At 33.4% G+C, this 26,903-nt stretch overlaps 1 protein-coding gene and 2 non-coding genes across 4 annotated transcripts in view; 1 reads left to right on the forward strand and 2 right to left on the reverse strand.

Annotated features, from left to right (window-relative positions):
- Nucleotides 1-779: 779 nt before the first annotated feature.
- Nucleotides 780-868, reverse strand: Trnay-gua. Its single transcript is given in 2 exon segments — nucleotides 780-815; nucleotides 832-868. It is a non-coding gene; the product is annotated as a tRNA-Tyr (tRNA).
- A 7,781-nt stretch (nucleotides 869-8,649) lies between these two features.
- Nucleotides 8,650-8,738, reverse strand: Trnay-gua. Its single transcript is given in 2 exon segments — nucleotides 8,650-8,685; nucleotides 8,702-8,738. It is a non-coding gene; the product is annotated as a tRNA-Tyr (tRNA).
- Nucleotides 8,739-17,931: 9,193 nt separating this feature from the next.
- LOC106720337 (Ca(2+)/calmodulin-responsive adenylate cyclase) overlaps nucleotides 17,932-26,903 on the forward strand; it is a 72,786-nt gene continuing 63,814 nt past the window's right edge. For both annotated transcript variants that reach the window (XM_045677747.1, XM_014514980.2), the window contains exon 1: nucleotides 17,932-18,223. The gene's annotated coding sequence lies outside the window, so the exon portion shown is untranslated. The remainder of the gene's footprint in view (nucleotides 18,224-26,903) is intronic.

Raw genomic sequence — 26,903 nt, forward strand, 5'->3', positions numbered from 1 at the left:
ATAACATCAATCAAATATAATTTTGCATTATATACAGATGAGAAGCGTGTATTCTTGTTCGCCGGGACGGATAACGAAGTGAGGTTAGATACTTTGATGTGCAGCGACCTCGCCGATCGCATCGCTCCAGCTCGTGCCTCGCCTGCATTTATATGATATTTTAAGGTTAATCTCAAATAGGAATTTATAGGATTCAAAAATATAATCGGTTGTTGAAAGAAATATATTTTTTCATATAAATTTCCAAGTGATATCGACTGAAAGCTACTTTTTCTAACACTATTATTATTGATGACTTATATTTATAGAATGCTTATGATTTGAATTCAAAATCAACACTAGGAAAAACATAACACATTTTTCTATGCACGTTGGTTCACTTCGTAGTTTCATAGAGAGTTGAATAGCGAACAACATTTAAGCATTTCACATATCGCGGTGCGGAAAGCGAGCTTTTGTCTTGCCGGTGGTTGAATGGTTCTCCCGGAGGATCTGAGAGTTGCGGGGAGGACGTCTCCTACAGGATACACTGCCGCGAGCTTCTCGCTTGTGTTTATTACGTCACTGCACAGCGAGTTGTCGTCAGGAGCGGTTTTATCGTACACTTGCACGTTTTAAATTATAGAAATGGTTATGTTCTTAACAATAATTATCACGTACTTTTAATAACTCACTATAAATAAAGTTATAGAAAAATAATAGTTAATATTATGTAACATATTTACCTTTAACAAATAGAGAGAAACTTTTATAAGACTCTAAATAAAACAAAATAGAATTCCTTCGAGCCGGATTTGAACCAGCGACCTATGGATGACAGCATCAATACCTCTACAGTCCACCGCTCTACCAACTGAGCTATCGAAGGTGCATTTAACTACATGAATTCGATTATTTGAATTAAAGAAATGTTTAAAAGTTTGTCACAACTTCAATTTGGCGTGAAAGTTGGTTATAGGCACTTTTTTTTATTGAAAAATGTACAATGGTTTACTGAAAGTTTCGAAACAAATACGTTTGCGAAATTCCGTCCACATTCGCAATGCACTTCGCTTTGTTAGTCTGTTCATAGTGTAAGACAATAGGATGTGCTGTTTATCGTCCGAGTCCTTTCACTGTGCGCATTGTTACAACTTACAGCGCACTCAAACGAGAAAGAAATTGTCTTAATGGTGTGGATAAATTGCACGACAAATAGAGATGTGATTTCTGCTACATTAATAATCTAAGAGCGAGTCTTTACTGATTAAATTGTTATCAATATAAAACTAAGATATCTGAGACGGATGATATTTCATTTGATGTGTTTCATTTTGTTTGTTTATTAAATATCCTGCGATTTTATAAAAGTGTTAAAAATGTTACAGACATTCTAGTTAGTTAGTAAATAACCTAAGGAAAGAAAAATAAAAAATTTACCGGGTAATAAATTTTACTTAGTAAAAGCACTTGTAAACATCTCCAGAGTTCATAATCTTACCCGAACATGTACAATCGTTTATAGTTTAGATATTTCAGACGAATATGACTAGAAAACTTTATAATTTTTCATGTCTCAACTATCAATATTCCGTTATAGAATTTCATTTCGTTGTCTTGCCTTGCAAATTGCTTGCTATCTATCAAAATATTAAATCTAACCTCGTTTGGATTCCGTCATCTATGGCCTTGGGAGTAAAGTCGAAATAACATGCAAACTTCGTTTCTTACCATATTCTGAGGCCAACAATTGAACTTGCTTATGTTATTACGTTTTGACTAAATCTTCCTTACTTGTTATGTACCATAATATTAATATTAGGTCCTTACATATGAAATTGGCGTTTTGTATGGGAGGAACAAAAAGTCGAATATTTTTTAATATAATATATTTAATTATTCAAAGTATGAACCATTATTTTCTATGCACTTTTGCCATCTCATAGGTAGTTCATTGATCCCTTTACTAAAAAAACTAGTCGGACGGGAATCAATAAAATCTTTGAAGGCGATTTGGACTGCCCCATCGGAGTTGAATTTTTTCCCTTGCAAGAAGTTATCCAAATTTCGAAAAAAATGGTAATCTGTTGGAGCAAGGTCCGGGGAGTACGGAGGATGTCTTAGACTTTCCAATTGAAGCTCTTCTAATTTAGTAGCCGTCTGTTGCGCAGTGTGTGGTCTAGCGTTGTCGTGAAGCAGCAGTGGCGTGGAGCGATTGACCAGCCTAGGTTGTTTAGCCGCTAGCTTTTCCATCATGGTTTGCAATTGCTGACAATAGACATCAGCCGTAATAGTCTGGCCAGATTTGAGAAAACTGTAATGAACAATACCGGCACTAGTCCACCAAACGCTTACAAGTAACTTTTTTGGGGTTAATTTTCGCTTGGGGCAGGATTTGGCTGGCTGGCCAGGATCCAACCGTTGCGCTGAGCGCTTCCGATTATCGTAAAGAACCCATTTTTCATCACAGGTAATGATTCGGTTTAAAATACCTTCATTATTGTGCCGGTTTAGTAATGTAACGCAACAGTCGACGCGCGTTTGCCGGTTTGCTTCAGTCAATTCGTGAGGTACCCACCTTTCAAGCTTTTTAATCTTCCCAATTTGCTTCAAGTGAATTAAAACAGTTTTATCACTAACATATATGACAGTTGACAGTTAACGCGACATTGTGCGCTCCTACGAATTAAATCTATTTCAAGTGAAGTTGAAGTCTAATAAAACAAACCATTAGTGTAAATGTTAAAGTGAGTTTCGTTTCGTTCGGAAAAATATAAAATTTACTAAATAAATCATGAATATAATATTATGAACGTTATGGAATATTTGTGATAACATGTAAATACCCTCAATTGTGCGGCAGAAATTTGCACGGCCATAACAGTTGACAGTGTAGTAAGCGAGGATTCTTGTCTACCTACATCGTACTATTATTTCTTTGGAACATAAACGGTTCCAGTGTACAGTGTAACAACTTAAAAACAACTAAAAAATATAAAAATGTTTTGTTCTTCTTGCAAAGCCACATTGCTTCTGAAAGATAAAATAAAGTGCCTGACATGCTCAGCTACATTTCATTACCATTGCGTTGGTTTTACTGTAAACACGTTTAAGAAATCTTCACAAAACGTTAAAGCATTCAAGTGCTCGGCATGTCTGAGTAATAACCAGTCGGATGACTCAGAGGTATCGCCTGCCAGCAAAAGCGACGACCCATACAGCTCTTCACCAAATCGGCCTCAAGTATCCTTAGACCCAGCCATTATAACCTTGATAAGTCAGCAAATAAGTCAACTTTTGGATAAATCAATAAGCCCCGATATTAAGGCTATTAGACAAGAGCTGAGTTGTATTCAAGAAATAAAAAATAAAATGGATATATTACAGTCGATGTACGATAATCAGCAAAGAAAATTGGAGGAGGCTATGCAAGAAATATCAATACTAAAATCCGATATCCTAACACTTAGACAAAATCAAATACAACAAAATTCAAGACTGACCATTATGGAGAAAGAAATAAGAGCAAGCAATTTAGAAATACATTGTTTGCCGGAAAACAGGAATGAGAATTTAATCAATATTGTAAAAGAAATAGGTAGAACAGTTGGCGAAAATGTGGACAATGGCAACATCTTGAAATGCACCAGAATCGCTAAAATGAACAAAGATAGCAATCGGCCGCGGACGGTTTTAGTGAAATTTGCGTCACCCCTATTGAGAGATAAATTCTTAGGAAGGGTTATCAATTTCAATAAAGCCAATCCTTTAAATAAACTGAATACTTCACATATAAGAATAGGAGGTGAAAAAAAAACAATATATATATGTGATCATCTTACTCCGGAAGCCAAATCGCTACACGCATCTGTTCGACGTTTTGCTAAAGAAAATTCCTACCAATTCGTCTGGTCGAGAAACAATAATATTTATATAAGAAAAGAGCCGCACAGTGATGTCAAACTCATCAAAAACTTAGAGTGTCTTAATGAACTTACTTAAACTTTTTACTTTGTGTTTCCTTTTTCGATTATTGGTTTAATTTTTCTTGAGTGTGTGTTTAGTGCAAATATCTCACTTTACATAATTTAAAAATATTTTTAACGTACCGAATTTGTAATTGATGCATGACATCAGTGTTTTTTATCAAAATATTAGAGGTATAAAAACAAAAACTCATGAGGTGTATAGGTCTATTTTAAATTCTGATTTTGATGTGATTGTGTTAACTGAAACTTGGCTAGATGAAAGCATATACAATAATGAATTCGTAGATGATCGTTATGTAGTATATAGACGTGATAGGGGAACATCTATCTTACATACTAAACGAGAAGGAGGAGGAGTTTTGGTAGCAGTGTCTAAAAAATTTAAAAGTTATAGATTAAGAAATTGGGAAAGTGAATACGAGGATGTTTGGATCAATATTGAGTTAACAAGTAGGCTTAGTCTATCATTATGCGGAGTTTATTTGCCATCCCCTTTAACTTACGAATGTCTGGAAAGTTTTTGTGATAATGTTTCCAATATTGCTCAGGAGCAAAGGAACACAATTATAATAGGAGATTTTAATTTACCTAATATTAAATGGAGTCAAAATAGTGAAGTTAATTATCTAAATCCTATCAACTATCAAAGTCGCACAGGAGATTATTTTATAGATTTTATATCTGAAAACAGATTTAACCAATTTAATCACGTACAAAATTCATTTAACAGAATATTAGACTTAATATTAATAAATAATGAAAGCGAGTTAGTAGCTAGCGAAGTAATTGAGAGTTCTTATTCTTTGAGCTTAGTGGATCGCCACCATCCTGCTATTGAATTTAAAATTGATTATTATGATGCTTCTTTTTTGAAATCAAATGAGATACAAAAAATGAATTTCCATAACGCCGATTACAACGTTATTTGCCAAGAGATTGATAATATCTCTTGGCCAAATCTATTTTCTGAATGTAATAATATCGATGAAATGACAGAATGCTTTTATGATAAGTTACGCGGAATAATAAACTCTAATGTACGGAAATGTAAGAGAAAAGTCGACCATTATCCACATTGGTATTCCAGAGACTTAATTAAAAGATTAAAAGAGAAAAATAGGTACAGAGTTCTATACAAAAAATATAAAAACCCGCTAGACGAAATATCTTTTAAATTACTACGTAAAAGATGTAAAAATTTAATTGCAGCTTGCTATAATAATTATATAAAAAATATAGAAAAGAATATTGTTTCAAATCCAAAATATTTCTGGTCTTACATAAAACAAGTGCGAAATAACAGGAGTGAATACCCCTCCTGTATGAATTATAACGGACAAAATTTTTCCGTGGGTCAAGATATATGTAATAGCTTTGCTGATTATTTTTCCAGTATGTATAAAAATCACTCTAATACAGCTTACCACAACAGCCCTTGCAAAGATATAAATCAGTCAGTGTTATCAGACATTTCTATTAGTTTGGGTGAAATTGAATCAAAGTTGAGAAACATTGATAGCACTAAAGGATCTGGTCCCGATAATATTCCATCGATTTTTGTTAAAAAATGTGCCAAAGCTTTAGCAGTGCCTTTATGTTACTTATATAACACCTCTTTGAAGGAAGGGCACTTTCCATCTGTCTGGAAGGAGGCGAAAGTGGTTCCTGTTTTCAAAAAGGGGGATAAAACTGACATTACTAAGTATAGGCCTGTCTCATTACTATCCATATTTTCTAAACTATTCGAAGCAGTTGTTTGCCCTTTTATCAATTGGCATTTAAAATCTTTTTTAACGGATAAGCAACACGGTTTTCTGAAAGGAAAGTCGACTGTCTCGAACCTTTGTGAGTTTATTGATAAAATAAGCGTATCTATAGACAACAGAGAGCAAGTAGATGCGATCTATACGGACTTTTCCAGGGCGTTTGATATTGTGGACCCATCAATTCTAATTAAAAAACTAGAGCGATATGGTTTCCACGGTAACTTATTAAATTGGCTAACTTCTTACCTAAAGAACAGAAAGTTCAGAGTAGTTATAAATGGATTCCAGTCTGATGAAGTTAATATTCATTCCGGAGTACCGCAGGGATCGCATTTAGGACCTATTTTATTTAATATATATATCAATGACATAGTAGATTGTTTTCAAAATAGTGACGTACTTCTTTACGCGGATGATTTAAAAATTTTCAAGGAAATAAAAACTGCTGCTGACGGAAATTTACTTCAAGAGGATATAAATAGATTAGTAGATTGGTGCAACCTTAACAAAATGACTCTAAATCAAGATAAATGCTATCAAATTTCATTCAACAAAAAAATTCATCCCCTTGAGTTAGATTATAAAATTAACCAAAATAGTATACAAAAGACAACCTTAATTCGTGATTTAGGCATTTTAATTGACAGTAAATTAAGCTTTGGTACTCATATTGATCATATTATTAAGAAGGGTCTAAAATTTCTTGGGCTTATCAAGCGAGTAACCAAAGATTTTAAAAACACACAAACCAATATAATCCTTTTCAACGCGTTCATTCTTAGTACTATGGAATACTGTTCGGCAGTCTGGAGTCCGCATTATAAGACGTACATAAACAGAATAGAGAGGGTTCAGAAAAAATTCATTAGACACATAACTTTTAAAGATAAACTATTAAATAAGCTACCTACGTACAAGGAAAGACTGAGTCACTACAAAATGTTGTCTTTAGAGAACCGTAGAACATTACTAGATATAAAATTATTGCATAGCATTGTCAACAACAAAATACGCTCTTCTAATCTTGTTAGTAAAATCTCTTATATAGTTCCGAAACCATATTCTAGACTAAAAAATTATAAATTGTTCAATACTAGACTATCCAAAAGCAATACCGGAGTATCAGCACCACTTAATCGTATATCAAACAATCATAACAAAATTTATAAGCAATCCAACATTGACATCTTTAAAGACTCAAGTGTAATTATAAAAAATAAAATTAAAGATTATTTTCTCAATTTAGATCAATCACCTTAAGAGTTTTTTAGGTTATTTATCTTATTTACTCATTTACTATGTTAAAGTTTTCTGTTTTTCTGTCTGTTTTTGTATTATAATTTTGTTAAAATGTTGTGTTAGCCTTTAAGTGTATTACATGACAAAATGTACTTTGATATAAACATTTTTTATTAGATTGTCATCTTTCATGTAATATGTTGGCTTCCTAAAATAAATAAATAAATAAATAAATAAATAAATAAACATCGCAGCCTGCAGCTAACTCGGACGTGGTTTGCGATGGATCCGCTTCCACAATAGCCTTCAACTCTTCATTATCAACTTGAGTCTCAGGCCGTCCACGGGGCTTGTTCTGCAGATCGAAATTTCCAGAACGAAAACGTTGGAACCAAAAACGAACTGTGTTTTCTTTTGCAACACGACCGCCATACACATCATTCACCCTTCGAGTCGTTTCCGCAGCACTAGTGCCACGGCGGAACTCGTACTCGTAAATAATGCGATATTTTAAGTTTTCCATTTTGTAAAATGAGTGACGCAAACAGAAAAAAACAGAAGAAAAAAAACAAATGAATGACGGTCATCGAACCACAAATACATGAGTCTATAGCTGTACAAATTTGAATTTGGAATTCCTTACCAAAGAGGAGAAATTCGTGATTAAAGTGGCCAGTACGAAAAACGCCAATTTCATATGTAAGGACCTAATATTTAGCAACAATTCTATAAATTCTATTATTTTATTAAATTTAGTTTACATACTTATTTTAAAAGTTTATATCCGCCTTCAATAATTGTGGCAATTGGAACTAAAGTTATTTTGGTTATTTAAATTTAAATTTATTGAAATGAAATGATATCATTTATTTTCCGATGAAATGCTAATATAAGTAACAAAGTGGTAAAGGATAATCGGAGCAGAGCAAGGGCTTTGATGTGCAGCGGCCTTGCGGAGGCGCGCACTGAGCCGTTCGAAGCTGTGCGGACTGGCATACCACCCCTGATACACATTTCATTTTTAACTTTCTATTGTCACTTTTCTTGGCTAACTATGACCATAACTATGGCAATAACTATAGCTTTACGAATTCCTCCGTATTCCGTATTAAGTTTGCCGTCTTCGAAAGCAAAAGCGGATCGTGCAGACTCGTATCGACTAAATTTCACAGTATTCCTTGTTTTTTTTTTTCAATATTCAGCATAAGTTTTCCAGCGCGCATTTATTTGACCTTAACCTTGGGATGTCGAGTTTTAGTTATTACAGAAGGCGAGGCTCATCGATTTCCCGGCGAGCCTTCGCAGCGGCTCGTGGCTCAGTCTTGTCTTCCCTCGACCTCACGCTGATTGATTTATGGACATCGCACCGCTTGCCATATTGCCCTAGCTCAATAGATAGTCAGACGTCCATAGGAATTAGTTCTAAGTAGCTGATTGGATAGGTTAAAAGTTATAACCATTCGCGTAGTTTAATATTATAGCAATATAAGTAGAGTAAAATTTCAGCAATATGGGATACTTATCCATTGGAAAGGGTGTAATCATGCTCCTAACTTTTTTCTTTTTCCTCTACTATTTATACTTTAGCTGACTTATAGGGCAGCGTACGTCGTTGTCTTAAGATGTTATAAAATGGGTAAGGCATGTTTATTGTTTACTACTGATAAAAAAGAAATTCCTTCGAGCCGGATTTGAACCAGCGACCTATGGATGACCGTGTTTATGCCTCTACAGTCCACCGCTCTACCAACTGAGCTATCGAAGGTGTAATAATATTAATAAAACGTCCAAGTATTCGTCGAATTTTAATCCTTTTAGGCATTTTTTTTAATAAAAGGTAAATTTCCATGTCGATGTTCGTGTGTGATAAAGCACGTTCGCGGCAAAATGTAATACAGCTACTAAATTGCCTCCGATACTGTTGACTGGCGCTGTGACGCGACTCAACAATCTCCTTTATCTTTATCTTATATCTTCAACAAATTGTACTCCTTTTAGTAAATCGGATATTTTATAACTGAAGAATATGACGTACTTATTTATTTTTCTCTTGGAAGATCAGGTTATGTACTTACATAATCAGATTTTTACCTGTTCACTTGAACAGACAACTGATTGAAAAACAAAACTAAACAGAAATAGGCGGAAATTACATATTTTTGTATAATATAAGTGCATAATTCATATAAAATAATCTAAAAGTGTGGGCGCCTGAAAAAATCAAATAGACATTTTTCAACGTATGAACAGTGCATTTATAAATTAACGTTTAAAAAAAAACGATATTTTTAAAATGCATTTGGCACTTTTAAATTAACCATTTCAAAAACTTATACAAAATACACAAAGATGTGAGAGGGAAGAGATTTGTGTTCATGAACATATTTTGATTTCGGACACAATTCAAAACCTAGACCATTATACGTCTAATGATATAATTTGTATGCACAGCCATGCGGTATGTCATACTATTTTTATGTAAATAACTAGATAAATGATCTTAGATTACTTATTTATTCACAAATAATAGAAATATAATGAGTTTAGTTAAAATTTTAGCTAAAGAGCTTTCATGTTTTGATCAACGAAACCTCCGAGGCAAACGTCATGAGTGACATTTGGTTTTCTAGAAGACGTGAGCTAATTTTTTTTCATTTAAGATTTTTTATTTTAATCGCTAGCAATATCTGTTGCACGAATTGGCCGGCGCGCCCGGTGCATTAGCAAGCGGTCGCTTCGCTATTCCGGCGAATTCGAGTGGCCGTTTGCTCGTTTGCCACCTTATGATATAAAGAAGATAATACATATTTCTTCTTGCTTTCCTTAAAACAGAGATTATTTGTACATGTGTTTTAGCTCAGGTTAGAGATTAATAACTTTGTAAGAACATAGACATGCGTCTTTGCTAGTGAAGTGTTTCAGAGACTCGGCCCCTGATATATTTGTTATTATTAGTTTCAAGTGGGAGTTTAATGCGGCCTTGGCGAGGTGTGGCCAGCTGTGAGCATGGCTATAGGCATCCACCTGTCGTTAATTCGACCTTTACAATAATATAACCTTTTCGGTCCATAAATTAAACATGTCTCTTATAGTGGGTATCTGAGACCAAAATTCCCGTTTAAAACATATAATGACAGGGATGACGATATGTTTATACAGGTATTTTGGTCTCAGAAACCAACGGGATATTAGTTTATTTGCTATGTGGTTTAAGAAGGTGATGTTATTGAAATTACTTTTTTTAATATCTAATAATTTAACTCGACTTACGATGCAATGCCAACATCAGAGTAAGTTCAAAATTTTAAATACCTTATTAAATAAGAGGAGTGCAAGAAAATGTCTCATTAATACTGAAAAAGATTTTCTTTTCATATTTTAATATAGTACCAAAGTGAGTAACACAAAATCTTTACGTTCTATCATGATTGTTGTGTTTGTTGCCTATTTACTTACTACAAGAAAAATGCTGTAAATGTTGGTTACTTCAAGTTGCCTAACTGAATTTTCTACAGCATCGTTAGTACCGATCGCCTGCATTGTCGAGAAGCACTACATCTTAGTCAATTACTCTCCGGTCACTGATTTATGGACTTTGTACTTAAATCATTAACTTACCTTATAAAAATATAATTCTCAATCATTTGTTGAAAATGTCTAGATAATTCGAGGTATAAATAAACCAGGTAATGTTGTCTCAAGCATCATTAAACATCTGTGTTTATGCCAAAACGTAAACAACAAAATAGGTCAAGAATATAAATTTATTGTAATCTAACTAATCTCGAGTGTAAGGATTGGTTTGTAATACAACAGATAGAACAAAATATATGGAAGATATTTTACTTATGTATATTTGATGATTGGAAAGAGTTTTGTTCGAACTAGTAGCGCGTTTTGACTTCGGACTGTTCCTTTTTAATATTTCTAAACATTTAAAACAATATGAAATATTGCCTGTGTTACTCAAGAATAGTCAGCATCTAATAAAATAAAAATAAAATATATTAAAAGATTTTTTTAAAACAGTGCATTTTTTGCATTGCTGTTTTTTTTATTTATTTAATACAAACACAAAAATATAAAACTTTAATTTAATTTATTTAAATATTTTCTCTGGTAAATGACCAAGTATGCAGTAACTCGAAGTGGGACTTTCCTTCACAAACAACAAAATCTCTATTTTCCCGATCCCTCGCCATTCCGACCCAGTCCCGGACCTGGAGCCCGTGAAGATCTTTCTCCATCTCATCTATCCAGGGATACCTGGGACGGCTAACTCGTCGCCGACCACTTGGTCGTTCAAGTATGCACGTTTGACACCCCGAACATCATTAATTTTTTTCCAAGTGGCCGGCAAGCAGACTCGGTGCGCTTTTATCTCTCCAATGATGTTTTGCTCGGCCACTAACTTCTCAATCTCTACATTCTTCCTTATCCACTTATAAATATGTTGGTTGTTGTTAAATTTTGTCAGTCTGTGTGAAATATAATAATAAAAACATTACGTAATATTGTGGGTAAAATATTTATTTATGTATAACTAGCTTTTTCCCGCGACTCCGTCCGCGCGGAGTAAAAAAAAAAAAAGAAAAGAAAACGGGGTAAAAATTATCCTATGTCCTATTCCTGGTTCTAAGCTACCTGCCCACCAATTTTCAGTCAAATCGATTCAGCCGTTCTTGAGTTATAAATGGTGTAACTAACACAACTTTCTTTTATATATATAGATTGTAATTTGACACATCGGTGGCAGTTTGTTTAACTCAGCTTTTTAGGTATAAACATGGGTTTTGACTGCTAAAGCCAATAGAATACATAAGTGTTGTTAACACAGTTTAACATAAGATAACAATTTGTTTTTGTACGAATGTTTCGGCAGTGGATATCCACGGTTAAAGGTACATAAAGAATTTTTGAAGCTGTACGTGCTATTTTCGTTTAAGCGCAAGTGTGAATATTCATCGGCAGAAGAGCACATATAAAAGTGAAGGATCATGAACTCCAAGCAGTTGCCAGCGACAGCATTGCAGCTAAAAATGCTGCCAGTAGCACGCCGACTTCTTAAAACCGCCGTCGACTGAAGTCGTCCATGTACAGCGATCCTAATGTGGCGACATTGACATTGCACTGGGTCAGGGACCCGCTTTACTCCATTGCACGCGATCCGCTGAGTTTGGAGGTCGAATGTGTGCTCCAAGCGGAAATGACGAGGCTAGATCCAACATTGAGATATGGTTAATTTACAGGGTAGTAGATAGAAAATAAGCATTATAATTTTCGGACTAATTTTCAACACGCCAAATTGGTAAACAACAAATATAACATATTAAGATGCACCCACTTATATGGTGTTTATTTTATACTGCAACTCGGTTTTTTTCTAAGGCTCTTTATACTCGTATAATGAACATGGCGAACTTATATGATGAACAAATAATTTGTTAACTACAAATTAATTACATGGTAAACGGTAATGGTCACTAGGTCGGCTGCATTTAATGCAATATTTGTATATTGCTCGTAAGATATTTATAAAGCTGTTATAATATTTCATTTAATAACAATAATTTTCTAAAAAAAATATACTTTATTGTAAAGGGTGAGGAGGTAGGAAAACGTTGCTTTTGTTTATAATTTTTTTAAACTCTCGCATGTTATATTTTTAATGATATAAACACGTACTTCTTTTGATTTGTAGACGCCAATGAGTGATAAAGTTACAGCTAGCCACAAATTAAACTAATTCAGCAGGAGAATTACAAATTTTGTTTCAGTGCTGTAACCAAGCAAAAGATAAAGTTATAACGAAACGATTATGATATAGTTAAATTAGTCATCTTATAAAATCCGGTTTTGATCTCTTAGTAAAATAATTTGGAAATTCTCCGACCTTCCGAATCCTTTTGCTCTAATTTTCTTAACCTATTTTGATTTGACGTCTCTAGTCTTTTTTGGATGCAACGATATTTTCCGTCACTATTAACTAGTTTATACCGACTGCGTTGATGTAGGTTAACATATAGATTAAAAAAAAAACACAGTCTTTATGTATAGAACCTTAGTTACAATAGGCACTAATAACTAAGATGGAAGACTATTTGAAATAGGTAGATACTCTGCGTTGCAAATCGACAAACTAATAGGATTACTTTAAGGTAAGTTGCCGAAAATGTCATAAATATCCATGTAAACGTTTTAAACTATAATTTAGAACGATGTAGAAAGGGTTTCGATTCGTTTATAAATAACCTCCTTCTTTTTGAAGTCGGTTAAAAAGGCTATTGCGAGTGCGACTTCGTCGTTTATAAAAATAAACGCGTACATACGTTATTCATATATTACTCATGACAATACATCATGCACATACAAATTTATATTACGTCATCATTTCGCTTTGCAATACTGAAAATGCACGAGTAGACAGAAGGTATTATTGGTTATATTTAAATAAATTCAATTCGCATTCGAGTTACGAACTTGTTTACAGTCTATTGCAGAGGTAGCAAACAGAAGGAGTCGACTTAAATAAAAAACGTCAGAACTTTGTATGGCTTTACATGACATATTGATAACGAGAAAGACTATTAGTTACTTCAATTATTTTGTCGTACATGTATGATGAATTAATTAGTTTTATTCATTTAAAAATAAGATATATAAGTTTATTTAATACTTTCTTGTTAAAGAATCTGTTGTGAAATATACGAAATATAAAAAGGTACTGTACCCCTGGCGTAGGCAGTACGCGGCAAGGATGTGCCTTGCACTGCACAGCTATCGCATCGCGGCGGCTCGGCTGCAAGGAAACGCAGTCTATATCCGCCAGGGTCGATATCGTAGCTTCCTGCCAACCAGGTAATAAACGTTCAGCTCTAGAAATACCTTGTTTCGGTACAAATTTACCGACTTCGAATGATATTTGTAAATTCGTTGTTAAGGTCGTATAATTTGAATGTTTTGTAAATTTTCGATTTAGTGTTATGTGGTTTTGTTGTTCATTGCTTTTGCTTGCTTTGAGAAACATAAACTACAGTATGTTTCTTGTTAGAAATGATGACCGGTGTGAATTTCAAAAGTACCTACATACAACTTATTAACTGAAAGTTTTATGTATATTTAAAGTTTGTAAAAAGTTTACGAAAATCATTTCAACTGTAACCAAAGATAAATGAGCGTGTATTATTTATAGTTTGTTGTTGTTACACAATCTCATTGAAGACGTTTTCAAGGAGCGGAAATATAAAATGAATGATTGTCATTCGGGCGGGTGGCGCGTCAATGTCGGTGATAATCTGTGATGCTGATACCGCCGTGGCCCGGGGACGGCGATCATATGAGATGTGACAAGAATCACGAATTTGACGAGGCCGAAAGGTCAAATAACCTTCGTTGTATTGCCTTATTGACGCACTGTACTTTTATTAAAAAAAACGGGAAATTATTACTACTCTTAGGAAGATTGAAGCAGTCAAATTCAATTCAGTCCAATTTAAGAATTGGAACGTCTTTGTCATACGTGTCCATAATTAGTTTGATATAAGGTAATGACGGTAATCAGCATTTAGTCCCAATGGCGGCGGGAATTTGCCAAACTAGGGAACGGTGGTCGTTAGTCTAACATTTTACTTTAACCATGATCCTAATTAAACTGCTTATTTGCATGGAAGAGAATTTTAACCGAAATATCTATTTACTTACTGAGAACTTAATTTAAAAGAAAAAAATCAAATTTAACGCATAAATCAGTAGCATAATTAGCATAAGTATTAGCAATAGAAATATGTATCGTCTCATTTGTTCCAAGGAGCATTGTGACCCTAGTGTTAGTGACGAGGTTAGCATTCCTCACCGATATTTGTGGACCATTTACTATTGTCAATGTTTGTATTCCATTATTACAAGGAAAAGCGCCCGTAGACTGCCGCTGGCAAGACAGTACGCTATTATAGGTACTCATATTGCGTGTCGCTACTTATTATTCAACGTTATTTCTAAAAGATGTCTCATATGTCTACTGTGACAGAAATAATGAAATACAATCCTATAACAGTAGATTATCCAAAGTATACAGAAGTAGAAGTTTAATGAATTGCAAATATATATAAGTATCACAATAAAATACCCTTTAGTAGTAAGATTTGAAAGATCAATTAAAACCTTCATTGACTAGGCGACAATAAAAAAGCACATTAAAATGATCGTAAGAGGTCGTTTTTATTTAATAAATACGTCATGATAAGTGTTGTTTGAGTTCTTTACGTTTCATAGAAAAAGCTGTTGTCTTACAATACTTAAATAGTGGCCTCTTCGTTCTTCCAGACTATATTCTAACAATCAGAGATATCAGTTGAGCCGTTCTGGAGATACCTTTTAAAAAACATCAATCCAAACATCCAAATTTTAGCATCTTACAATATTTAGTAAGATGGTACCTCTCTCACCATTATTTTTAAATATAACTTGTATCTATTACTGTTGGTATTCACTGCGGTAAAACCTACACAAGTTCATATGCCATCCCTTTCAGTCTCTGAAAAAATATATTTTTTGCAAAGATGTGTGGAAATCCATTGTAATATTGCAGATCTGACCCGATGACACAAATTAAGCGCTTACAAAAATAACATTTATATTGGCAGCATGATGACCTCCTGCGATTAAGACCCCATTGTAATCAAAGAGGAAAATCTATCACGAAAAAGTTACCCAACGTATAGGTTATTTTATTTGACAATCTTCCTTCCCCTTTATGTCTATTCAAACTATCTTAGCCTTGTCTTTTTAGAACTGCCCTTGGCTAGAATACACTTGTTTAGCTGTTCTCCATTAAAACAATCGGTAGTACTAAAAACTATGATTTAAAGCCCTTTTTATTCCTTGGACTGTATTATCTGACACGAGATAACGAAAAGTGTTCATTACACGGGCTACATTTAGTTCTGATCCACCGAAGGTCTGGACTATATCCAAGATTCCAGACAAAATATATGTGACACGGAAAATTTGGATCTAGTATGATAAGTATTTAGTCCAGTTATACGGATAACGAAAATTGTTCGCAATATTTACAACAAGAGGTACTACATACAATTCTGAATAATTTATATTTTCTGTTTCGATATTTTAGTTTGACGCCAAATAACGTGGGAGTGACAGAAGAATGTGCTAAAATACAATTTTTTTATGGTAAAATTAGATTAAATAAATGTAAATTACGTTGTAATGAAACCACGAGGCAGTAAATATAATTTGAATGAATATATTGTACAGTTATTATGGACGATGTTAAATATTTGCAAACGGCATTTCTGAATACAAACAGAAAAGGTTAGAACGTACTGTTAACCTTTCCGGTTCAATGGTTTTGTACTTGGAGAATTTATTCTGCGTATATTCAGCATATTAAATTCAGCGAAGGATTGCGTGTTATTGTTTTCTTAGCTTTCGTAGCTGTGGGCATAAATTATACACTTTAGACAATAAAGAGGGCATCGTCCGTGTTGCTATGACGTCGGCGGCTGCTATTTGTGTCCGTTTGACTGTTAACCGTCAAACTGCAGATTAACAAGTGCAGAATGCATGGTTTCGCTTGATTTATACAACAGTGTGCTCTGTTGTACATTTAACCCACTTCAGATATGCGTTCGTGTTTAATTGTCGGCCAACAGCCATGGCTCTACTCAATTTAAATATAGGACAATTGAAACTGCAGCTAATTGAAAACGAGCTAAATAAAATTCTAAGCAGAGTGTAGTAAGTTGATAAAATTAATATTTTTCTACTTAACATTGTTTAGAATGTCGGTTCATTTTGCCCTAAAAATGTCATGAATAATTTTCTTTTCTTTGATCATAAAGAAAATTAAATTATTTGATTAAAACAAGACCATCAAATAAATGTAAGGAAAAATATAATATCTTATTATTGTAAATTGAAGCTGTAGATCAAATGTGAAGAACATTTAGAGGCCTGCGTTACTATCAATAAGTACCTCCTTTGTGGAGGGTCTGTCGTAAGCTGTTTTTAAATACTCTTGACATCTGAGGACAAAGCCTAAAAATGCTTTCCATCAAACGAAATATGGAGCAACACGGAGGTATACAATGTAACAAGTACCTGCTTCACTTGGAATTTAGATCATATCTATTTTATTTTTTACGGTCTGAAATAAGTACATGTAGATACTTTGACATTTTATGACTGGATTTTGTAATTAAATAACGTGAAAAATTAGAAAGGATTCAAGTAGAATTAACAATTGATTCTTTAATATTTCGTGCCTCAGTCGCATAAGAAATAATTTAATTCATATAACTTAAATCTGCGTCAAACATGATTGTTGGTTATACAGTAGGTTATATATAAAATCTATAACTACCCTTCGTCATACTAAGTTTTTATTTTATTTGTAAGTTATAACATAGTCAATGCTATTTACATATGTTAAGTGTACATATTATAGTCTTAAAGATCCATTTTAGTCTAAACTTCTTTCACATTTAATCTGTTTTCGTTATCTAAGGAAAATTTAAGGAAAACGTTGCGGTATGAACAGATACATGCAAATGCATTTTTTCTATTTGAATGCGTTTTAATGCGGCGTAAAAATAAGCGCCCGTGCGACTTACTTATCATATTTAATACCTTGCAAATGAAATTTCGAATTTATTTTTTTAAAGCCGAATTCGACTTTAAAAAGTTCGATTTTGATGAAATTAGCAATGAACCGGCTTAACTACCTAGTAGGTTTTATATGTAGTAATCCAACATAATAGTCCTGCTAGTGCAACTACCTGTCCCGTATCTCCCTGCTTCATTCATTTTCGATGTCCGGTATTATGCGGCTAAAGTAAAATGTGCCCTCCCCCGCTTCGTTCTTCGCCCCTTGCCCAAGTTTCGCCGCAAATTATTACCCGACTGACGCAAACGGCGCGCGCTCGGCGCCCGCCACCGCTACTGCCAGTCAGTCATCGAGCGGCGGTCTTTGGAGATGCTTTAGCGAAGTTCAGCAAAATATATTTCACTGTTTAAGTGGATGCGCGCTTTTTATTAATTCGTGAATAAAAACAAAAGTCCAATAGGAATTCAGTGATCGGACGAGTGTCAGTGCAGTGTATGAATTTCTTAACCAAATTGTTTCCGTAATCCGCGATCGTTTTACTTTTGTGGTGTGTTTATGTTGGAAGCGCGCCGCTCGTCCCGTCCGGCGCGCCAGAGGGACGTCGCCCTCGACTAGTCCTAATAGAGGTGAGGAGTTAAAACTAAATTAAATAATAATTTAGCTTTTTTATTTTTGGCGAACTTTATGGAAACGCAGTTAATGTTGATATTTGGCCGACAGAAAGCCGGTTTACTCGACAGACCAAAGAATTTCGGAAACAAAATCCGGTTACGAAACACCAACTACACTACTTGATGATTTGTTCAAAATGAAAATTGTATCAAAAGTGGATAAAGTTTACAACATTGTTTAACCATCAATACGAAATAATAGCGGTTTCTTATTTTTCTATTGTGTAATATTCGCAGTTATATGTGATAGTAAGTAGAATAACTGAAATAATTAAATGAAAATAAGTAATGGAACAAAAATGTATTTCGAAATAAATGAATAGATGTACAATTGAGAAGCAGCTGAAGGTAATGTCAATGAAACTATGGTTAAATTGTAACATTTCACGGCATTCTCCTTTGACTATTTTACTCAGAGTCCCTTAAAAGATATTTAAGTAGTCCTTTCGTTTAGATTTCTTGAACTAACGCCACCAACGGACCTAACTAGTCTTATTGCGGCAGTGAAAAAAACCTTCTTAACAAATTGATGGCTGATTTATGCATACAGAAATGGCATGTGACAAATTAATGCCTTAATGAATTCATTTAATTGATAAAAAAGATCGATGATTTAGTCAAACCGTCAACGAAATGACTAAAAAAGGTAAAACCTAGTATCAAGAATTCTCACCGTTTAAGGTAATTTAAATTAGAGCAATTAGAAATAACATAGGTACCTCTTTAAAAAGAACTTAGAATCTTAGTTAGTGCTAATTAATTCACTAGATCCTGGGTATTATTGAAAATTATAACTTTTCTCACATAATCTGCAGCCATTTGCTTACGCTGATTGATCAGATATTTTTTTTTACATTAAAAAGTACAAAAATAAATCAGTAAATGGTGTTTGCAGCGTTGCTCTTTCAATTATTATTTGAGCATATTTTTATGCGTGACCTAGTTTTGTAAACCATTTGAGCTATAGACCTGGGAAAGTCTCAGCACTAGAATAAATATTATAATCTACAGTATTTTAAATCACTCCTATGGATGGTTTATGATGAACTCATTAGTCAAGTCAGGAGTTCGATATTATTTTGGGTTCAGTTGCCTCGTTCCTTGAAACATTGAGATCCAGGATATTCTATCTTTGTTTACTACGACTTAAGTAAAATATGTGGATCGTTTATATTGGTCCTGGGTCGTCTAGTTTATCGTGTCTCAAAGTGCTTCGCGCAGCCCTGGAGTTTCGTAATACCTTTCTGGGAATCCGCGAAGATAGGTACTGATTATAATTAAAAAAATACCTAAAGGTACAAAAGTTTTATTTAATCTCTCTACAAAAAGTTAGGATGCTAACTGAACGAGGAACCCAAGAAATTAATTAAAAATTCCAGGGCCCTAGAATAATCAAACATCACAACAAATAATCCTCTTCCCAAAAGGGATCCGTAGTTAAGAAAGTTTGAGAACCGCTGCTCTAGTATATCCGTATTCTGTTTCTTTATCACTGCGTCAAACCATCGTATTCATACCGACATAACTTAACCAGGGCGTCGTGCAAGATAGTTTTTAGCCGACTTCAAAAAGAAGGAGGTTATCAATTCGACTGTATTTTTTTTTTTTTTATGTGTGTTACCGCGAAACTCCGCCCCTGGTGGTCCGATTTTGATGAAAAATATTTTAATCGAAAGGAAGTGCTTGCAGGTGGGTCCCATTTTTTTGTTTTTTTTTTCAAATAACTAGAAGACTAGTAGATTTTGAATATAGCTTCAAAATTTGTTGCGATAATTAGGGACATTTTTGCTTTCAGCGCTTACGTAGGCTAAACTATAGGACCTACATAAAAATGATGTATGGCGAATTGTAGCTCTTTAAATGTGCTAAATAAAAGTCAGCGATAGCATATATCTATCTTTTATAGTTTTCTCACAATAACCATTTTTTTCTTCAGAAACATGAATTAAATTCATGCCCTATTTCCGACGCTATTATTCGAGTTCAGTATTAACCCTTATGTAAATAAACATGTTCATTATCAAGAGAATTTAATGTAGATTATATTTGCAACTGAAACTATATCATTCTGTCTAATAGTTTAGGAGATATCGTAAGAATAAAATTACGCGGAAACGAAAAATGCTACACGAAAAGCACAATTTTGCTGTCTGGGCTTACGTAGGTCAAACTATATGACTTACATAAAAATTATGTATGGAGCAATTATAGATCCTTAAATTTGCTAAATAACAGTCTTCGGTGGCATATATCTATCATCTACGGATGTCTCACAAAAAACATGTTATTGTGAACAAACTTCAATTAAAATGCACACGAAAAACAGCGTCGTAAGCTTACGGCGCTATTATATTACATTCGATATGAATCCTTATCCATATAAATATGTTTGATGGCTAGAGTATTAAATGCAGATTACATTAGCCTTTAAACTATGTAATTCTGATCAATAGTTTGGGAGATATTAAATAATTAAAAACTACGCGCATTCGAAAAATGCTAGTGCGGCGCGCGGCTGGACAAAATTAAAGGCACGCTACGATGTATTAGTTCGTTAATTTTCAATTTGTATACCGATTTTGATAATCATTTCATTGTTTAAAGGATAAGTGGTTATCTGCTGCATTCTAAATTAGTTTTTGAATTGAAGTACACACATATCAAATAGGAAAGTCCTTTTCTTTATTCGTCTTATTTATGTCTTTATATGTATTAAGGAAATTTGTAATTGAACTTCAAATTCACTAAAAATTGTGAAATAAAACAAAAATTTTAAGAAAAAAAAATAGCCGACTCCAAAAAAAAAAACAATCTCAAACAAAATGCACTCAAAAGTAACCTAAAAAAACCAATTTCAAACAAAATGCACTCAAAAGTAACATAAAAAAACAATTTTAAATAAAATGCATTCAAAAGTACCATAAAAAACAATCTCAAACAAAATGCACTAAAAAGAAACAAAATAATGACATGAAAACTTCTTTCTTTCTTTCTTCTCTCTTTCAAAAACCCTCTAAACTCTAAAGAAAGTTCTCTTCTTTCTTGTAACATGTCTATATTGTATAATTATTGTTATTTTGGAGTCGGTTTCGGCCTAAGTAGGGACATAAACGTAAGTATGTCTCATACATCTCAAATATAAAATGTATAATATTATATTTACTTCGGCCGACACCGACTGCAAAATAACAATAATTATACAATATAGACATGTTACAAGAAAGAAGAGAACTTTCTTTAGAGTTTAGAGGGTTTTTGAAAGAGAGAAGAAAGAAAGAAAGAAGTTTTCATGTCATTATTTTGTTTCTTTTTAGTGCATTTTGTTTGAGATTGTTTTTTATGGTACTTTTGAATGCATTTTATTTAAAATTGTTTTTTTATGTTACTTTTGAGTGCATTTTGTTTGAAATTGGTTTTTTTTTAAAATAAATATTTAAGCAAGCAACAAACAAACAAAGACTTTAAACATAATATGTATATGGCATTACAAAGTACAAATTTACACATAATGGTATTAAAAAGATAAGTAAGTTCGGTGAATCATAGTTTTGTATCTTTGTTTTCCTTATCTACCGTACATCTCGCTATTATTACGTATCTAAAAATAAGAAACACTAACATCTCAATAGGCAAAAAACTATATGACTCATTCGGTCGTCAAAAGTTTACAATGTTTTTAAAAAACTTGAAGTTAACACGTCAGTCACCTTTTACAATTTTATTTGAAGTATTTTAAATTTTAAATGTCTCCAGTCAAAATTTAACTGCAGGTTTGACCTCTATCTTGATTGTATTGTTTGTTGCATTTATTATGTTTTTAAACTTATTTCAAGTACAAATTGACATTAACAAATTTATTGCACGCATTGGTAGATAGAGAAACTCTAAAAGTACATTTTAATCTGAGTTAAAGTTGTTACTTAATGTGAAATTTTTATTACGCATTACGTTCAGACCATACAAAAACTCGAATAACTTCGTAAAGTCGAAATCTGTGACTCGAAGGAGAGCTCGTAAATTCGAAAACAAACTTGTTCTAAATCTAGTATTGTTATGAAGCTCATAATTCAATAATCTGCTTTTGTGTTACATGAAATTTGAAACTTGTACCTAAGTAAACGTGACTTTGAGGGAAGAACGTTCATTGTGTTAGTTCTTAAGTAAGTCTTTACAACCCTTGGGGTTATATAAAACACGAAAGGCAGTTATTGGTAAATATTAAACTTAATACTTACAATTCTTATTTATTATTATTATTTCTTCCGTATTTATTTGTAAATAACTGTCATAAGAACTTCGGTTTGCTATGGTTCCTGAAGTCTCTGGATTTAATATGAGATACACAATTTAGGTGTCCATAAATATATTCGTTGCATAACTATATGTAAAAAAATGTCATCATCTCATTGCCAAAAATCTAAAAAACCTCTTCCGCCGTTCGCTCTTTTATGTAATGCTATTTATGTATTTCGAACAACTGTATCATCTTCTAATATATACAATTCTCGTGTCACAGTTTTCGTTCCCGTACTCCTCCGAAACGGCTTGACCGATTCTCATGAAATTTTGTGAGCATATTCAGTAGGTCTGAGAATCGGCCAACATCTATTTTTCATACCCCCCCCATTTTTTAACTGCGCGCGGACGGAGTCGCGGGCAACAGCTAGTATGTTATAACACTGAATTGACCGTGTTATAATAAATATGATTTAGCTGTATCTGAATTGTAGCACCTACTCCATGCCATTAATAGACAATAAAAAATCAAAATATCTTCTGCATTACCGTTCTTACAACTGATAAAACATGTTCTTGTCAGTAAGGTTGCGTGCACACGCATCGATGTGCTATATAAAAGCCTACTAACCTGTCAATTTGGTCTTGCAGTTGGCATAAAGCAACTTTATACGGTGCGTTGATTAATTAGCCCGCAGTATCGTTGTATATAAAATGCATTAAGTCCGGAAAATAGGCTTTATTTGCTACTTATTCTACTTCAACAGATATTTAATGATTCAGTGCGAACTAATCTTTATACTTTTAGGTTTTTATTAGCAGCCAAAACGTGTGTAATTAAGAACACATTTTGTGCGAGTTATTTTGATTTCTGTTTGAAACACTCCTCATAAAACGGACAATTTTTACGTCTTTTTGATTTCAAAGACCGAGTTACGATTACTAAAAGATCATGTCTTTGCTTCTGAAATCTGTGCAAGAAAATATTTTAGTTTACAGATTTTAGAAGTAAACTGATGACATAATCTTTCAGAGTTTTATCTTTGGACTCCACAAATATCTTTTAGACAAGTCATCCCTTGTAATTCATAGATACCGGTAGAATTAAAAATTTTATTAAAAGAGGCTTGGGTTTCTAAGACTCCCAAATTATGTTTCATTTCAAATTATGTTAATACGGTTAACATCTTGTGTGTGCAACATGAAGCGACAAACCCATAATTAAGCTGGTCCGTCCGGTCGTAAATCTATTATTAAAACGGCCCGTAAAGAGAATTATTCTGTTTATTTGTTTTGATATTCATAGAATCGTGACAGATGTTGGGCACGGATTATTTATCTTGTATCTAGTATTCACTGGGCCTTGTTTTACATTTTCAACAGTAAGGATCGTTATCAAAACATCGCTGTCTGTTTAATTCGACGGCGCACGTCCGCGTTCAGTTCAGCCATGTTAAATGTCTTGAGTAATTACTTTTTGAGGAAACGTGCGCTTTATAACTTTTATTCATAAAGAACTGCGTAGAAAAGTCAGTTCTAATAAGATTTTCGTGTTTAGATATTATTTTATTCGTGTGGTAAAGTTTTTAAAATTGATGAAAATGTTGCCATGTCTGAAATGAAACGGTTTAAGGATTATCTATGAAATATTTATAATTAAGTTTGAAATAATAATTTTTGCCTGCCTAAAGAAGCTTTAACAAAAGTAGCATTAAAATCCTTTAACTCTCTTCAATGTTTCTTTACAGTAATGTGGCGAATATTTCTTCTGCGTGACCTCATTTCGTGTTAAATAATTATGATGAAACATTGTTACCATTATATTGTTAAGTTCACCCTTAGGCGCCGTTATAACGTGAACAACTTCCGCAACAATATTGGACGTAATAAATTGAATTGTGTCCTACAACATGTTGGCTCGTGTTTTTACGCGCTTTAATTTGTAAATTTACTAACACGTTAAATGGCAACATTGTTGATTGTGAACAATTTGCAACGTTGTATTAACATTTCTACGACTGACGAAATCTATAAAATTTATTGTGAGCCAACGATTTTGAAAAATATCCTTGTATCCAGAACACAATATCTTGTGAATGATTCTACTTTTTTATGGGGTTATAGTAAAGTTCAATTATAACAAAGTATACTTAAGAGTATAAAAATTTGACAACTATTGCAACAAATAATATCCACTATTCAAATATCGATGGAAATTAATCGGTACATGTGTGTATTTGTAAATCTTGCATACAAGTCGTCAACATTTTAATAAAATCAAAATGAAATAGCTGCTGTAATTTTGAACGTATATTTCAACTGAAATCAATATCGTTCGTCGTAAAAATGTCGCAGCCTGTCGCTGACTGTAATTTCGGATGAGCCCTCGAGAATTTTTCCAACGACGATAATATTTTTCAAATCGTACGACGTTCAAGTTTTGATATCAATAATATTGCATGATAGAATGCAATATTCTGATTTGCAACTGGCATCTACGTTTAGAAAAGTACAAAAACGTACATTTTAGTTAGCAGTGAGTTGTGCAAACGACATCATTATAGTAAAAAAAAATACAGTCGAAATGATAACCTCCTTCTTTATGAAGTCGGCTATAAACAAGTCGTAGACCATTGACCATTGACCGACCGTTTTTCGTAGAAACATTTCGATGGGTGCTATGTATAAGGGCCAAGCTACCTCTTAATTTAATTAACAACATACACTAAAAAAAATGTTATTTTTTTGCCTGTGTCCTATTTCCCTATATGGCTGAAACTTTGAGAGCCTCTCCTGTAAAGTTGTCAATTTGCACATTGTCCCTTATTCATAGAAGCCATCGATTTAAAAGCTGCGTCCTATTGGTCATTGTTTCCGCGTCGTCGTCTCAATGCTTATAAAACGTTCAAACGACTGTCATTTTAAGGTTGAATACCGTCAAATCCCCTGATAGTACAAAACTACTATAAATCTAACGTTAGACCTTTAGATTACAAAGTGTGCGTATTGACTGCTGAACTGTTTTGCGTGTGATGTTACCAAACATTAACGTTTTCTAAATTTAAACATTTACAGAGACTTTAACGATGTGCAACTTGAAGAGATGTTTTCTTTTAATCAGGAGCCGTATTTTTAGTGTATGCAATAAAATGGTAGTAAGCTAGCGCAATGTTTATATGCCGTATGTTTCCGCAAAGCATTACAACAGGATTTATAACACATAAAGTAGTTTGTGTCGGACTTGTGCCGAAATGTCAATATTTTCATACTGCAGTCGTTTCGGTGACGAAGGCTAAAAGGAACTTTTGTTTCTGTTAACTAACTAGTTGAGGATATTGTTCGATATTATTTTACGTTATACATTAATAATGTTATCTAAACAAATATTATTTTATTTGATTGCGTATTCAACAAAAATGTATCACATTTTATTTAAACTAAAGCTACTTTTGAAATTATCGTTTTAAATAATATCAGGCGAAACAACTACTTCTTTTTAAAACTTAAATAAAAATATTGAGTAAACAATTTACCTGAATATAAACATTTTTAAAATTCAACCTCAATTATTTTACTTAAATGATACAGTGTTGCAATTTGAGCATAAAGAATAAAAAAAATTCAAGGTATCATCTTTTATTAGTTCGCGGGACAGGTCGACCCCTAAGTAGATCGCCTTGAACAAAACAATATTGTACGTAACCGGGTGTAGCGAAGCGACACGTGAGCTTTGGTATAAGGCTTCTTAAAGTGGGTTTCCACTGTCAATACACGTGTACAAAAACATATCAACCCTCTTAATACTTTAAAAAAAATAGAGATAAACATATGTTTTTTACGGATACTTCGTAAGTGAAAACCCGCTACTACGTCTAGTGTAACCAACGTTATGATTCAGGGGATCAGAGTTGTAATGTTCCACGTTATATTGTGTTAGCTGATATTACACCAAACAATCGACAAAAACTAAAGAAAATTTTAAAGCATATAAAATTATGCGAATTGATGATGCGTCTATACATGCTATAAATGCTGCTTGCTTCATGCTTTTTCTTCCAGTAGGTATAGCTTGCTATTAGTATCCAATTTGATGTGCAAACACAACACGTATAAATGAGCCGTATAGATGTCTCTACAGTTAAGCAACCTTTACTACCGACTACCAATGTCCTCCGGATGACATAACTATTACAATAAGCGAATCCTCAGTCTTTAGCCCTATTTTTTCTTAATTATAATTGGAACGAAGTTCCTTATCGCGCGTTGTAAAAGGGGGCCAGACGGAAAAAATTCTTACGAAAAGTTGTCACGACACTTTTTGCTATAGTAAGCTATTGTAAGCTGTGCGGCGTCGCATGTTTCTCTGTCTGTCTCTCTCTCTTATAGAAAGCAAGCCAGA

This window comes from Papilio machaon, chromosome 4, assembly GCF_912999745.1.
Source record: "Papilio machaon chromosome 4, ilPapMach1.1, whole genome shotgun sequence".
In the NCBI taxonomy this organism is placed as follows: Eukaryota; Metazoa; Arthropoda; class Insecta; order Lepidoptera; family Papilionidae; genus Papilio; species Papilio machaon.